The following is a 17,629-nucleotide window of genomic DNA, read 5'->3' as shown; positions in this document are numbered from 1 at the left end:
TGTAGGTATTGCTACATATTATTGGGCATTTGCATTAATATGAAAAGGATTTTGCCAACTAATTGAATAACTGACTTAGGTCCACATCCCTGATACATACAATGGAAGAAAGATTCCTCAAAAGGTGGGATATTTAACGGACCATAAACAGTAATGTCAATATCATAAAAAATACAAAATTTATTAAAGCAAACCTGTGTTAAAAAAATGTATTAAAGCAATGGGTACAATGTAAGTAGAGAAAAAGGGGATGGGTCAATAAAAACAAACACATGGTATATTGAACAGCATGAAAACAGCCACTGGAATAACCCAAATCAACTGTCAAGGAGACAGGAGAAGTCCAACGCATTTCAACAATACTGCCACCTAGGTGAAGTACAGGTAAATTGAGATCAGATGTTTGTTTTTCCCGGGACCTGCATTTCCAATGTTTTGCTTGTAATTCTTAAAACAAATGTGAGTATATCTCCAAACTTTTAATAAATAAACAGTCTTAAAGCGGTATTATGCTATGGGTATTCCTCTCTCCTTCATATGGTAATCCGGCGGAACGCCATTAACAAACCACAGATCGTTTGGTCATTTCCAGAGTGCTACACAGTGGCATATACTGTGGCTGTGCAGTACCCCTGGGGGGGGTAAGGCTATTTGGTGAGTGCAATCATAATAAGAGCACGCATAAGATCACCAGGACTATTATCACTCAAGAGGATAAGAAATAGCATTATTTCTGCAAAGCACTGGACAATTTTGGGAGCACAAGTCACTTTGTTTATTCATTTTTATTTTTGCATCAAATGTGAAAACTATTGTGTATATATTTTTAGTTCTTTATTAACATTATTAATTTATGGTGCACATTTTTTCTTCTTTTTAATCACATTCAGTGTTTTTTTTTTACCAAACTGTAATTTTTTATCAAATTGTCATTTCTTCATTAATTGTATTTTTGTGCAAGCATTTTGTAGCAGAGGATCAAACACTTACACTTTTTATTATAACACCTAAGGCACGTATATTAGGAGTATGAGCCCATAGGGTTCCCATTTTCATATATGATATTAGCACATGCCCTTATCTACTCTGAAGGTATTTATAGCAAAGTGTTGCACTCTGTAGAGGGTGCAACACATTAGCACCAATCACTTTATCCTATGACAATACTGTCTCATATTTAATCAGTTTTCAGCAATCTAAGCACTTTAATTAGGCCTCAAGGCCTTCTTAGGAGGCACAGCGCCACACCTACACCCCTCCCAATCAATGAATTTTGTTCATGTTTATAATTATGTGTATTTTACAATTATAGATTAAGCTTATGAACCTGGAACTACCGTATTTAACCTACTAATCCTGAAGAAGACTTTCACCTTTTATGTAGAAACGCGTTGGACTTCTCCTGTCTCCTTGACAGTTGATTTGGCTGTTTTCATGCTGTTCAATATGCCATGTGTTTTTTTTTTTGACCAATCCCCCTTTTTTGTATTTACATTGTACCCATTGCTTCAATATTTTTTTTTATTTTTATGATATTGACATTACTGTTTATGGTTTGTTAAAAATCCCACCTTTTGAGGAACCTTTCTTTCACTATTTGCATTAAAATGTGTTTGTACAAGGGTGCAGGGACTTTTACATTTTGGGGGGTTTTAATTTATTTTATTAAACTTTCATGTTAGAATTTTATTTTTATTTTTAGCTTAGTTTGATTGCTATCTCAAAGTGACTGACAAGTTCCCTAATGTCACCTGTGCACCCTTTTTAAAAAACGTACTTGATCAGCTTCTGCCAGGGTTTGACAGAACAAACAAAATTTTAAAAACAGCTCCTCATGGAATAAGTGCTGAATTTGATTGCTGAATTACTGATATCTAGGTTAACGCATAGGATATATTGTATGTACATTCAGGTCCATAAATATTGGGACATTGACACAATTCTAATCTTTTTGGCTCTATACACCACCACAATGGATTTGAAATGAAACAAACAAGATGTGCTTTAACTGCAGACTTTCAACTTTAATTTGAGGGTATTTACATCCAAATCAGGTGAACGGTGTAGGAATTACAACAGTTTGTATATGTGCCTCCCTCTTTTTAAGGGAGCAAAAGTAATGGGACAGGTTAACAATCATCCATCAAACTTTCATTTTTTAATACTTGGTTGCAAATCCTTTGCAGTCAATTACAGCCTGAAGTCTGGAACACATAGACATCACCAGATGCTGGGTTTCATCCCTGGTGATGCTCTGCCAGGCCTCTACTGCAACTGTTTTCAGTTCCTGCTTGGGACATGTTCCCTTCAGTTTTGTCTTCAGCAAGTGAAATGCATGTTCAATCGGATTCAGGTCAGGTGATTGACTTGGCCATTGCATAACATTCCACTTCTTTCCCTTAAAAAACTCTTTCGTAGTATGCTTCGGGTCATTGTCCATCTGCACTGTGAAGTGCCGTCCAATGAGTCCTGAAGCATTTTGCTGAATATGAGCAGATAATATTGCCCGAAACACTTCAGAATTCATCCTGCTGCTTTTGTCAGCAGTCACATCATCAATAAATACAAGAGAACCAGTTCCATTGGCAACCATACATGCCCACACCATGACACTACCACCACCATGCTTCACTGATGAGGTGGTATGCTTTGGATCATGAGCAGTTCCTTTCCTTCTCCATACTATTCTCTTCCCATCACTCTGGTACAAGTTCATCTTGGTCTCATCTGTTCATATGATGTTGTTCCAGAACTGTGAAGGCTTTTTTAGATGTTGTTTGGCAAACTCTAATCTGGCCTTCCTGTTTTTGAGGCTCACCAATGGTTTACATCTTGTGGTGAACCCTCTGTATTCACTCTGGTGAAGTCTTCTCTTGATTGTTGACTTTGACACACATACACCTACCTCCTGGAGAGTGTTCTGGATCTGGCCAACTGTTGTGAAGGGTGTTTTCTTCACCAGGGAAAGAATTCTACGGTCATACACCACAGTTGTTTTCCGCTGTCTTCCGGGTCTTTTGGTGTTGCTGAGCTCACCGGTGCTTTCTTTCTTTTTAAGGATGTTCCAAACAGTTGATTTGGCCACACCTAATGTTTTTTTGCTATCTCTCTGATGGGTTTGTTTTGCTTTTACAGCCTAATGATGGCTTGCTTCACTGATAGTGACAGCTCTTTGGATCTCATAGTAAGAGTTGACAGCAACAGATTCCAAATGCAAATAGCACACTTGAAATGAACTCTGGACCTTTTATCTGCTCCTTGTAAGTGGGATAATGAGGGAATAACACACACCTGGCCATGGAACAACTGAGCAACCAATTATCCCATTACTTTTGGTCCCTTAAAAAGTGGGAGGCACATATACAAACGGTTGTAATTCCTACACCGTTCACCCGATTTGGATGTAAATACCCTCAGATTAAAGCTGGAAGTCTGCAGTTAAAGCACATCTTGTTTGTTTCATTTCAAATCCACTGTGGTGGTGTACAGAGCCAAAAAGATTAGAATTGTGTTGATGTCCCAATAGTTATGACCTGACTGTATGTATACATTTTTATTAGTTAATCTCCAAACCCCTGACGAAGTCCTTGTGGCATAATGAGTATGGCAAAGATTGATGACACAGGAGGTGTTGTCTCGTCCATACCAGTGGTGTCTCCTGTGTTTCTAGCAAGTTTAGTGTGTGTCTGGGACAATGAAGAAAGAGGCACCACATTGAGCACTATATTTGTGCACTTGTCGAGTGCTTTACTGAGAAGTTTTTATTTATGATTTAAATAAATGTAAAGATTTTATGCTATGTGTTGCTCTGTTTTGTCTTCATGAGCCTTGATGGAATATAACCTGGACAGTCTCAGCCAGAGGTGTGATAATGACCTATCCTAAAGGTATTAGGCCTGTATGATCTAATATACAGAATGTTAGTTTAGGTCATAGATAAAAGAGAGCATTTGCCCAAAAGAGTGGGACTGCAACAAGGGTGTGCTTTTACACCTGGATGAAGTGTATGGATGGACACTAATGTTTATGAAGATCTAGTGCACTATACTGTGAATACTGTGTGGACACTTTATTTAGAAATACTATATATATGTAGTGCTACCCCCCACAGGAGCCCCTTAGTAGATGCCCAGGGTACTTCTTTCCAATAGTTGCCCCACAGCCAGGCACACAGTCACAGTCACTTGTCAGCTCTTTTTTGGATTTATTATTTTTGGGTAACTTGGTTGGGTTTAGATAATTGAGTGGAATACTCCAAAACTATGTACAAATAGGAAGACGCTTATCCTCTATAGAATTGTGAACCTTTAATAAACTTTAGGGTAGTAATCTTTCTCTGATGAACAGTCCAAGCAAAGCCCTTTCACTGAGAAATAAATGGACTAAGCTCAAGACACTGGACACTTAGTCCCATTTTCAGGCACAGCTGATTTTAGCAATAGAGGGATGGCCTCAGCCCACTGTCTCTAGAATCTCTCTGTACTCACGAATGTCCTTGTAAAATTGGTTGCATCCTTCCAATATCCTTGCAACACTTCTTCCTGTGATACCAGAACAGATCCTCAGATGACAGTCCCTCATTCAGCTTTCTGCAGCTTCCAGGGAAGCAGGCCTTCAGGTGGTCCACCTAAGGCAGTGGTTCTCAACTCCAGTCCTCGGGACCCACCAACAGGCCAGATTTTAAGTATTACCTTGGGGAGTTGCAGACTAGAATACTGCAATCACTGAGCAGCAAGTGATATCACCTGTGATGTACTTCAGCTATCTTGCAAACCTGGCCTGTTGGTGGGTCCTGAGGACTGGAGTTGAGAACCACTGACCTAAGGCCTTGGCACCCTGCAGGCACATGGCAGGATTGCCTAAGGGGAGAAGCAGCCCCACTTAGGCTGTGTTCTCCTTCTAAGTAAAAAGAATCCGCTGATCTATGTTCCAGAATATTTATATAGGCTCCTAGCTATTATCTGGGCAACACTCTCCAGGAATTGGCAAGGGTTGTATGAATATTTAGAAAGCATTCTGGACTAATCAGGGGAAGCAGCCAGTCCTGCAACTACTAGAACCTAGAGCTGACCAACACAGTTACAGTGAGCCAAACTAAATTTGCCTAACGAACACCAGCTCCACTGGGTACAGTGAGCCAGAATAAAATTTACCAAATATTAGCACCTATCTAGCAGGGTGCTACATATATATTTTTTCACTGACACTGATGGACTCAGCTTGAGAAGGATTAAAAAAATATATGTTTTTTTTTTTTTCGTGGACACTTTTATTACAGGCAACTCATTTTCATTATTTTGGTATGGTAAATTGTGTTGTATTTATTTAGGTTTCAGTTGACACTACACTAGATAAAGAAAAAATATATATCTAGTTTTTATTTATAGTTGCTGAGAGTTTTATTTGCATGCCAGAGCCATAGCTATGACAGTTACAGCAGCAGCTGTACTTTAAAAAGATAATTCTACTCAAGAAATATTTGGGTTTTATAGGCCTGCACACATGCAGTAGTCATTATTTTGGGGTCTCCTTGTCCCTACTTGATAATCACGTAATTTTAAATGATGGGGTATGCAACAGGAGCTTCTAGGGCACACAAAGATGAACAGGAACACCCAGAACTTCCAGATGGAAAGAAACAGAGAATTACAGCAAGGATATCTCACTGTACCCAAATTATATAAAAACCAGGGACTGAAAAGCTTCCCAGGCTATACTTAAAAATAAAACATTACTTTTGGGTGTGCTAACCAAAAACTGACTCCCAAAGTATTAAAATGTCCCTCTGCATCTGGATTGTGGCCCTGAATTAACATTTGGTATGTAAAGTACTGTACCTTTTTTTTTTTTTTACATGAAAGTGTACAGAGCAGCTGGAAAACGTTTCAGCATTTCTGTAAATGACCCCATACACATGTTTGTATGCAGGAAAAGGACAGGCACAACCATTGGCATAACATATAAAAAACCTCAACCAAAATTAGTACCTTGCCCTTTCTCCTTCCTCCCTCCTTCCCTTATAAAGCACCAAAATTGGTTAGGTTGGAGGGAAATGGAAAAGGTCATTTCTTTAGGGGATGCTTGTGACATCATTGACCTAATATGGCCATATTAGGTAAATGATATTGAACTAACACGGGAGATTTACTAAAACTGGTGCACACAGAATCTGGTGCAACTGTGCATAGTAACCAGCTTCTAGGCTGTATTATCAAATCTTAAAGGGGTTGTAAACCCTCTTTTTTTTAAAATAACAAACATGTCATACTTACCTCCACTGTGCAGTTCATTTTGCACAGTGTGGCCCGATCCTCGACTTCTGGGGTTCCCCATGGCACTGGTAGCTCCTCCCAGCATCGAGTGTCCTCAGGAGAAAGCTCTCCTAAGGTGAACACCCATGCAGGCGTGCTCCCGAGTCCTGCATCTGTGTACAGAATGCAGGACTTGGGCCCGCCCTCTGGCGCTCACAACATTGGATTTAATTGACAGTAGCGGGAGCCAATGGCTGCCCTATTATCAATCTAGCCAATCAAGAGCTGAGATAACGGGCAGAGAGGAAGAGCGCATCTCCGCCGAGGGCACGAACGTGCTCAGGTGAGAAAAATGGGGGGGGCTAGGGGGCTGGTCAGTGTCAGAAGTTTTTTTACCTTAATGCATAGGATGCATTAAGGGGAAAAAATGAGGGTTTGCAACCCTTTTAACCAGTTGCCAACCAGCCCATAGCCGCACACAGGAACGTCCGCAACACGAATCACGGTAAAGGACCAATGACAGCGGCCCTTTACCATGTGATCGCTCCGTCCAAAGGGAAAGGGAGGTCATCAGGAGTTTACAGCTCTCCTCTCCTCACACTGATGCAGTGTGAGGAGTGGAGAGCCTTACGGTGCCAATCAGTGAGTTTTTCTATATATATCAGTGCCCAACAGTGCCACAGCAGTGCCACAACAGTGCCCAACAGTGTCATCTGTGCCACAACAGTGTCATCTGTGCCATCTGTACCACCTGTGCCACCTCTGTGCCATCAGAGCCACACCAGTGATATTACAGTGCACACCAGTGCCACACCTGTACCACACCAGTGCCACCTGTGCCCATCAGTGCCACCTGTGCCCATCAGCACCACTTGTGCTCATCAGCGCCACTGCAGTGCTACATCAGTGCCGCCTGTGCCCACCAGTACCACCTGAGCCCACCAGTGCCACCTCTGTGCCACCAGAGCCACACCAGTGCAACCAGAGCCACACCAGTGCCACTACAGTGCACACCAGTGCCCCATCAGTGCCACCTGTGCCCATCAGTGCCACCTGTGCCCATCAGTGCCACTTGTGCTCATATGCGCCACTGCAGTGCCACATCAGTGCCGCCTGTGCCCAGCAGTGCCGCCTGTGCCCATCAGTGCTGCCTGAGCCCATCAGTCCCACCTCTGTGCCACCAGAGCCACACCAGTGCAACTAGAGCCACACCAGTCCCACTACAGTGCACACCAGTGCCACTCCAGTGCTACATCAGTGCCACCTGTGCCCATCAGTGCCACCTGTGCCCATCAGTGCTCATCTGCGCCACATCAACCTCACCAGCCACCAGTATGGCAAAAAAATTATTTACGGGCGAGGAGGCCTACCAGCGTCTCAGCATGACCGATGAGAGCAGCAGGGAGCTCTCTGAGTCTCAGTCCAATTCGGATTCAGCCTATGAACCCGTGACTAGCAGCGGGTCTGATACAGAATCGGAAGAGGAACGTGTGCCCATGAAAAGAAGGTGTTCTGGCATGGAGCAGCAGCCTACTAGCACCTCGAACGCAGTGCTGTCCACCTCAAGAGCAGTGCCGTCCACCTCAAGCGCAGTGCTGTCCACCTCAAGCGCAGTGCCGTCCACCTCAAGCACAGTGCCACTGCAACAAAGGCCAGGTACCAGCAGGGTGTCCTCTCAGCCCCAAAAGGATAGAGGCCATGCCACCCTTCCCTATGCCCTTCAAAACCCCCTGTGGCTTCCCCCTCATTCCGGAGCAGCAAATATCCCCCTTTTACCGTCCAGCCAGTTGTCCAGGTGAACACCGATGATTTTGTCATGCTTGATTTTTTTATTTGATTTTCACCGAAGACTTACTATCGTCCATTGTGGCCCAGTGCAACCTCTATGCACAGCAGTACATAGTAAGCAACCCTGGCTCTAGTTATGCCCGTCCCTTTGAGTGGAGAGAGCTTACCATAGAGGAATTTAAAATTTTCTTAGGCCTAACTTTTACAATGGGACTCACAAAAAAAACTAAATGTACTCATATTGGTCAACTAACCCCATCCACCACATGCCACACTTCTCATCAATTATGCCAAGATCAAGATACCTTATCATTTTGCGCTTCCTTCACTACAATGACAAAACCCAGTGCCCTCCCCGAAATTACCCAGCATTTGACAAATTATTCAAAATTCGGCCACTCTTAAATTTTTTCGCTGAAAAATTTCCCCAATTATATACCCCCGAACAGAATATTTCCGTGGATGAGTCCCTTGTAAAATTCTCTGGCAGGCTCGGCATCAAACAATTTATCCCCAGCAAAAGGGCCCGATATGGGGCAAAAATGTACAAACTTTGTCCACGGGGTACATTTACGCCTTCCGGGTGTACGAAGGGAAGGACACCCAACTGCATCCCCCTGAATGTCCAGAATATATTGGGGCCAGTGGCAAAGTTGCCCGGGAGCTTGTTTATCCACTCCTTGGAAAGGGGTACCACCTTTATGTGGATTATTTTTATACTAGCTTGCCCCTCTTCCGCAATCTTCACCGGAGAGACACCCCAGCATGTGGTACCATAAGAACCAATAGAAAAGGCTTCCCGCAAAAACTGGTCAATGAAAGGCTACGCCGAGGGGAGACGGCATCTTTGCAGAACCAGGAGCTATTGGCTGTCAAGTGGAGGGACAGACGAAACATCCACATGATGACGACAATTCATAATGACACCTACGTGGAAGTCCCAAGAAGAAACGGCCCAGTCCAGAAACCTGCTTGTGTTTACGATTATAATTTTGGGGGAGTGGACTTCAACGATCAGATGATTGAACCCTACCTTTCCACAAGAAAATCCCGCCACTGGTATAAAAAAGTGTCCATTTATTTTTTCAGTTTGGCCATGTATAACACTTATGTTATTTACCAAAAATCTACAGAGAACCCCGTATCCTATCTGCACTACCAGGAACAAGTAATCTCCGCCCTTTTGTACCCTGAAAGCCCACCAGAAAATATTTGCTCTGATTCCGTGAGCAGACTCCACGAACGCCACTTTCCTGACAAAATCCCCCCCCGTGAAACAGGCCACAGACGTCAGAAGAGATGCCGGGTGTGCTCCAGAGGAAGAATTAGAAGAAACAACTTGTTTTATTGTCCCCAATGTCCCAACCAGGCCTCTGTATAGGTGAATGTTTCCGCCGTTACCATACTTCTCTACATTATTAGGGAAGTATGGTAAACATAATTCTCATTTCCTGTCATTTTCCTCCACACCCCTTATGCCACTGCACTGAACTGTACATACCTCTGCCTTCTCCGGAATCGACCCTGGCCTGTTATACGACCAAGCTTCTGCCTAACGCTAAACTGTACCTACCTCTGCCTTCTCTGGAACTGACCCTGTCCTGTTATACGACCAAGCTTCTGCCTAACGATAAACATACCTCTGCCTTCTCCGGAACTGACCCTGGCCTGTTATATGACCAAGCTTCTGCCTAATGATAAACATACCTCTGCCTTCTCCGGAACTGACCCTGGCCTGTTATATGACCAAGCTTATGCCTAACGCTAAATTGTACCTACCTCTGCCTGCTCTGGAACTGACCCTGGACTGTTTGACCACGTTTTTTTGCCTGCCTCTTGGACTAATCATTTACCCTGCTATGCTAGTGGGAACACTAGGGGTCTCACATATGTGAGGGGCTCCAGAAATGTTTTTCTGGATGAAGAAAACTCATTTTTTAATTTTCCCATTCCCGGATTTATGGTCTGGAGTTTCGGAGGCTTCAAAGAGATTTGGGTTGGAGAAGCCTCTACCCCTGTCCCCATTCTTTCTTGGCCTGCTACTTGGACCATATTCGTGCTTACTACCAGGACAAATATTTTGGCACTGCTGGCAATGTCTCTACTTGCACTGACCCTGGACTGTATAAGGACAGTATCCCTGCTTGTACTGACTGTGGACAATATTCTTGCCTGCTGCCTGGACAATTCCATTCACTGTCGCTGACCATGTTCCTGCCTGCTGCCTGGATCAGGGCTCTCTTCCTGTGGACAGCTGCACTACTAAAACTACAGGTAATCTTTTGTTTAACCTTTGCTCAGCAGAATGTATTTTAGGGTGTAATTTTTGGTATGTTCATGCTATGTGTTAGAAATATGAAGAGCCTTCAAAAATGTGATAGATTGTAAGGAAATTAGATGTGTAATAGGTGGTTGAGAGATTAGATGTGTAATTTATGCTCCTAGAACGCCTGAATGTGCTACTTCAATGCTGCGCTTCTGTATGTGGGCAGGCTGTGTAAAAGTCTCACACATGTGGTATCGCCATACTCAGGAGGAGTAGCAGAATATATTTTGGGGTGTCATTTTTGCTATGCACATGCTATGTGTTGGAAATATCTTAGAAATGGACAACTTTGTGTAAAAAAAATGCGTTTTCATTTTTTTCCACATTTTCCAAAAACTTCTGGAAAAAAATTAACCATTCAAAAGACTCATTATGCCTCATAGATTATACGTTGGGGTGTTTGCTTTCCAAAATGGGGTCACTTTGTGGGCGTTTCCATTGTCCTGGTGTTCCAGGGCCTTCAAAAGTGTAATAGGTGGTTGAGAGATTAGAAGTGTAATTTATGCGCCTGAATGTGCTACTTCAATGTTGCGCCTCTGTATGTGGCCAGGCTGTGTAAAAGTCTCATACATGTGGTATTGCTATACTCAGGAGGAGTAGCAGAATATATTTTGGGGTGTCATTTATGTAATGTACATGCCATGTGAGAGAAATAATCTGTTATAATGACAATTTGGTGTGAAAAAAAAATAAAAATAAAAAAAATCTTAATTTTGCAAAGAATTGTGGGAAAAAATAACAACTTAAAAAAACTCACCATGCCTCTTACTAAATACCTTGGAATGTCTACTTTCCAAAAAGGGGTCATTGTGTGGGTATTTGTACTTGCCTGGCTTGTTAGGGTCTCAAGAAATGGCCTCAGTACATCAGGTGTGATCAGATGTGATCAATTTTCAGTGATTGGCACCATAGCTTGTAGACTCTATAACTTTCACACAGACGAAATAATATCCACTAATTTAGGTTATTTTTATCAAAATTATGTAGCAGTATAAATTTTGGCCCAAATTTATGAAGAAAAATTACTTATTTGCAAAATGTTTTAAAAAAAATGAAGAAAAATGTATTGGTTTATAAAATGTTCGGTCTTTTTTCATTTATAGCACAAAAAATAAAAAACCCAGAGGTAATCAAATACCACCAAAAGAAAGCTCTATTTGTGTGAAAAAAAAAGACGAAAATTTCATATGGGTACAGTGTTGCATGACTGAGTAATTGTCATTCAAAATGTGAGAGCACCGAAAGATGAAAATTGGTCTGGTTAGGAAGGGGGTTTAAGTGCCCAGTGGTCAAGTGGTTAATTGAACAACCTGAAGTTAGAAGTTGATTGGTTACTCTGCACAGCTGCACCAGGTTCTGAATGCACCGGTTTTAGTAAATCTCCACCAATATGTTTATGTGCCCATATTAGGTCAGTGATGTCACAAGCAATCCAGCCCCTTGTGTACGTCGGCAGTCTCTCATCAGCTCATTGGCCCAGCAATGACAGCTGTCTGCTGGGCGCAGACAAACTTGGATGCTGACTAAACAAAAGCTCTTTACTACACAACTTAAAGCCCAAAGCTAGAACAACAGTGAACAACTCTGAGGTTGTAGGCATGGGAGTGCCTAGGTATACTCACATACCAGGATGTGCACTGCTATTTTTTCAAATTTAAAACAAATGGTACATTTTTCCAGGGGGCTGCTTGAGCACAATTTACTTAAAGGTTCCCTTTAACATTGCAAATCTTTTCTTTTTCAGTTCTGCTTTAATTATCTAGGCAAAATTTGTGTCCATGCAGCTAAGGTTACTGCATAAAGCATAACTTGTTATGTGCAGACAGTTCTTGGTTCTACTGTATCAGTGTACGCAAGCTATACCTTAATGTAAAAGGCTCCTTTTCTTTTGGGCTACAATTCCTCCAGGGAGACATGTCTGAACTCCACCTGACCTTGCTGTGTTAAACACATGTACAACCAGCACCAGTACATTTAATATGATACTACTAGAGACAAAGCTAAAAAGAGACTGCATCTATGACTCATGTCTATTACTACTTTTTAGCCCATTATTTATTTATTTTTTCACTTCAGCTGTCATTCTACTATAATGTTTGCTGATGTGTACGATATGAAGGAAATATAATATGAGAAAGGATTACAAGTAATTATACTCAATGCACATTAAACAATAGACAATAAAAATAGTTATATACAAATGAAATAGATTGTTATGTTTGTTTTAAGATTCTAAAAGTCAATAAAATTCAGACTGCTGTATTGATCCAAAAGTATGACTACATGTGTCCTGTTGTGAATTGCAAATATTTTACTATACTCACCCAAGACCATGTTTGGAAAGCACAGTGTCATACGAAAAAATAATGGCATACCGATGTAGCTATGCTTACAGTGATTTGTGAGCTTTGTAGTGAATCAATAGGAATGTCAAGACCCTGCTCCAATTCAAGTTACTTACAGTACAGAATTATAAGTCAGATGATCTCATAATAGTACAATAAATCATCCTCTGTAGCCCTCTATGTCTTGTAATTACAATTTAGATGATTGCTTTATGTCTTAAAATATCTCAATTGTAGTAATGCCTCTGGATCACAAGTGAGAAATTACATACATTTAAATGTGATACATACGGTATAACATTGATGCCATTGCTTGTTTATATTTTTTCAGATTACATTCTAAGTATTATTATGTCCCTCTGATAGCTCATACTGTAACTAAAACACTTTGTAAGCTGGTAAAATGTTTGGCATTGTTTCAGGCAATGGATAGTACCACAAGGTCAAAAGGAACTCACAAATTTCCCACTCAGTACACACCCTAAGTTCATCACGCGGCTATTATCTCCTGTCTTTCAGTTACACCAGTTGTACATAAATGTAAATACCTAAATGTAGTTTTTGGCAGGGTGGTAGTTGACCCAGAATTATTGTATAGTTTTTCACTTGGCTTTTCCAAAGCTCAATGGAGCTGTGATTTCTCACTGCTGCCAGTAGGTGCCACTGGTGCAACTGGCAATATATTTCCTTCAGCCAACCCAATAGGAGGTTCAGGCCCCTGGTTCATGCTGGAGGAGGATATCAATAATTGGGATAGGCTTGGTAAGCTCTCTCTTCCACCAGGCTTAGACTTGTTTGAACTCTGCTATTAGACCCCATAGCCTGTGTGAAGCTGTTCCAAGGAGGAAACCCAGGGGAGGATGCACTGAGCCAAGGAAACAGAGAGAAAAGTCTGTGAACCAGAAAGATGCTGCCTACAGTGTTGTCGGGTCAGATTAAAGGTTCTGACACTGTGAAGCTGGACATAGATCTGGATCTGGAGAGTCTGTAAGTGATCTGCTTGGTATCTGGGACACCTAACCCTCACTTCATTGACTGTTCTACAATAAATCTTTAAAAAACATATATCTAGTATAATGTGTTCAAACTTTAGTTGTACAGCACAATGCTGGGGATTAGAGGTCTAAAGAAACAAGGTATTTTTTTATGGCTGGACTTGATGGGCCTCTGTCTTCTTTCAGCCTAACAGTGTAACTAAGTATACAGGTACCTGACACTTGCAAGGATTTATTTGGGTGAAGTCTCAATGTGGTTGCTTTACTAAAGCAGTGGAAGCACTAAGCTCAATGTTGTCACATTTAGTTCAATCACCCAACCACGTCCAATGCAAATTACTACGTTTCTGAGTCTCTGGCCTTGAATAAATAAGTAGAACAGAAGTAAAAAATGTACCCTGATTTCATTGGCAGCACACTGGTCCCATGGCTCAGAAAATGCTGAAGTTAAAGACAGACAGATAACTAGCAATTTGAGAAGGAGGTCTTCAGTGTCAGTCTCCATGTCTCTATCAGTACAGGTTTCCTGTCGCAGATAACCAGGTATTTTAAGTGAACAAAGGTTCAATGGTCTAAATGAGCTTTCTATTTCTTTAGCATAGCAACATCTAATGACCTGACAAATCAAACGTTATTATGTATAAGAGTTACAAATTAGCTGTGTTAAGACACCCAATTAACCCCATGTACATATCCATATTCAGTACATATTGAGCAAAGTCTCCATAATTGCTTTTCCAAAACACCAGCTTTTATTAAGACTGTTGACAGGACATAGTAATTAGTAGCCACATAACAGAGGTTATTTGCTGCAATCATTTTCTTTTAATTTACTACCCTTTGACACAATTCTGCTTAGGCCATTTAAAAACTGCAAAGTGTAACTCCATCTATAGAGTACATCAAAGCAGATACACACACACCAAATTACAGAAATGCGTATTTAAATGTAAAAATATAAAACACTGGTAGAAAAAAAGTTAAATATACGCACCTTAAACTCAAGCTACCAGCACATACACCTAAGTGAAAGTGACATTACTTGGCTTTCTCAAGAGATCTTGGGAGAGCTGAGGATCCCAGATTCTATGAGAATGTACTTTTTCACTGTGCATGAGTGCATTCTCATGGATCCCAGGATCCCATATAGGTAGGCCACTTAACGCCACTTTCGCCTAAATGAATGCCCTAGATGCCAAGGTGTCAATTGGTATTTTTCTTACTCCCCCCGCATTTTTATGTTATTTTTCTCTTCTGACCCAATTTTTGTCACATTTTTCAGTGTGTAAAAAGGCTAATGCCGCGTACACACGAGCGGAATGTCCAACAGAAAAAGTCAGATGGAAGTTTTTCATCGTATATTCCGATCATGTGTATGCCTCATCTGACTTTTTTTTTCGAAAATTCTGACGGACCTAGAAATAGAACATGTTCTAAATATTTCCGACTGAACCAATTCCGATCTGGAAAACTGCTCGCCTTTGACAACGTCAATGACGAAACGCATAAGGCGGAGCTACGCACTGACGTCACACGCGGAAGTAGGAGAGTGTGGAACGCAGCTGAGGCGCACGCCGCGCAGCTGATGGTTCTACACACACTGCACTCTCCATACGAATTAAGAACACACGCTGTGTGACTATTTGGTCTTTTTAATTCCTATTTTTAGTAACTTTTTAGTTGCCTATTTTTGTGCTATTATGATAGCCAATAAACTATTTAAAACGTATCACACTATGGAGCCCTGTTTCTTCTATATGAGGACACATTGAAGGATACTTCTCAGCTGGAACGGTGGACCCTGAGGACCCATACACATCACACTGCTGGTTGCTACTACACCCCTACTACCCCTGCAGGGGTGCAGGGAGCTGGTGAGTGGGGATCTTTGAGGGGGAGCACCGCAAGTCACCGGATTTGATCAGCTGGTTATCACGAAAGTCACTTACCACAGACGTCTTTACTTTTTGATACTGGACTTTGATACATTAATTTAAATTTATTTAATATACTTTTCACTTATTTTATTTCACACCTGGTTATTTATTCTAATGTGGAGCCCTGCACTATATGCTTAATGGTGGGATCATCTAACTCACCTCTTATAAAAGCACATTTGGACATTATTGGAGACTAATATAGGTTTCAATCCGTGGTGTTTTATAATTATTTTTTAGTTTTTATTTTATTTTTTGGAATGTCATAATTCTTACAAAATGTCACTTTATTAATCTATGTTGATTAGCCACACGGTGTATACCTGCATATTAGGTATAAGACTCACCTGGTAGCACAGTCCATTTAGGTAACACTGGACAATTAGACTCACTACCTAAATGAGTGAATAAGGGGTTGGTTTTAATTTTATTTTCACTTTCATCTTTTCTTGTCCCCTTTTCCTTTGAGGTTTATTATATCACAAAATCAAGGTACCCCGGTAAGGTGGCGCCCTCTACCCCTAATTAATATTCCTTAAAACTGCTCGTCTGTTTGCTGTTCTGACGGACCAAAAACGGCGCATGCTCTGAAGCAAGTAAGAGACGGAAGCTATTGGCTACTGGCTTTTTAACTTCCATTTTCTGGTCCCGTCTACATGTTGTACATCACCAAGTTCTTGACGGTCGGACTTTGGTGTGATCATGTGTACGCAAGACAGTTTCAGCGGAATTCCGTCGGAACTCCGTCGGAAAAACCTTCAGAGTTTATTCCGACGGAAAAACCGGTCGTGTGTATGCGGCATTATAATAAACCTGTTCAAGAAGATCTTAGATTTATTTATCCAAACCTTAATAAAGTTTTCAAATGTCAGATCAAAGCAAACACTAATGTGATGGAGAATCTTCCTTCTACTGACTCTACCCCTATGAAGCAGGACATTGGCTTTGGTATGAAATCATTTAGTCATAAATTTGAAGGTCCAAATATTGCAGAACTGACCCAGTACCTCCACACACAAAGGACTGAATCTGAATATTTGCAAAGGGGACCTTACTTTAATAGTCCTAGACAACCCCAAAATACACATAAATTTGAACGTTGAGAAAAAGTTCCCTTCCATAGAGGTAATGGGAGGGATTCCTATTACATGAATCAAAAGTTTGAGAGAGTTGATAACAGGCAAAACAATGTAAGCATCCAAAAGAATGGGGAGATGGGGACAGCCAGGGTATACCCATATTTGACCCCCCTACTTTCAACAGATTTTTTTCCCTGGCAGATTATAATGATGTATCACAGCCCTACTCTTCTTTTTTAGAAAGAGGGACACATCCCAAGAGAAAATGGTATTCACTAGGAAGGAAGGATATAAGGAGATTCAGGTCTCCAGATAGAAAAAAGGAGGGTCTGCAGGGGGGGGGGGGGGGGGTTGAAGATAAATTTGAGACATTTATTAAAGGATAAGAACACCGTTAGGAGCATGTTGCACATTACACCCATATTTACCCACTGCAGCAGACGGCTATTATTTACCTAATGAACTGCAAGGGTGTTGGTCAGTGCTCTCAAAGTTCATTGATTCTTTCTGCTCTTCATTAACTGTCTGCTCATATGGGAGGTACAGGCAGATAGCTGATAGAGAGTCTGCAGGATCCTGGCATTGCAAATGCGAAGAAAAAATAATAAATGCACATTTTTTTACCTGCAGAAATATGTGAACTTATTATTATTAAGAATGTTTTAAGAAGAATGAATCTAAAAAAATATATTCTTTCTAAAAATCTATCAGAGTGTTCTACAGTGAATCATGATAATAATAGTTTTCTACACTCCCAGCTATCTTTGGAATAGAAGAAAGATATTGTGATAAGGCCAAATGATAAAAAGGGGCTATTGTTATTTTAAATAAGGATGACTATATAAAAGAAATGGCATGTCTGATCAAATAGGAACACTTATGAAGTTCTGAGAAAAAAATCCTCAGAG

Source organism: Aquarana catesbeiana, linkage group LG03 (assembly GCF_042186555.1).
Source record: "Aquarana catesbeiana isolate 2022-GZ linkage group LG03, ASM4218655v1, whole genome shotgun sequence".
NCBI lineage: Eukaryota > Metazoa > Chordata > Amphibia > Anura > Ranidae > Aquarana > Aquarana catesbeiana.
Note: the sequence above shows the minus strand (reverse complement) of the source record.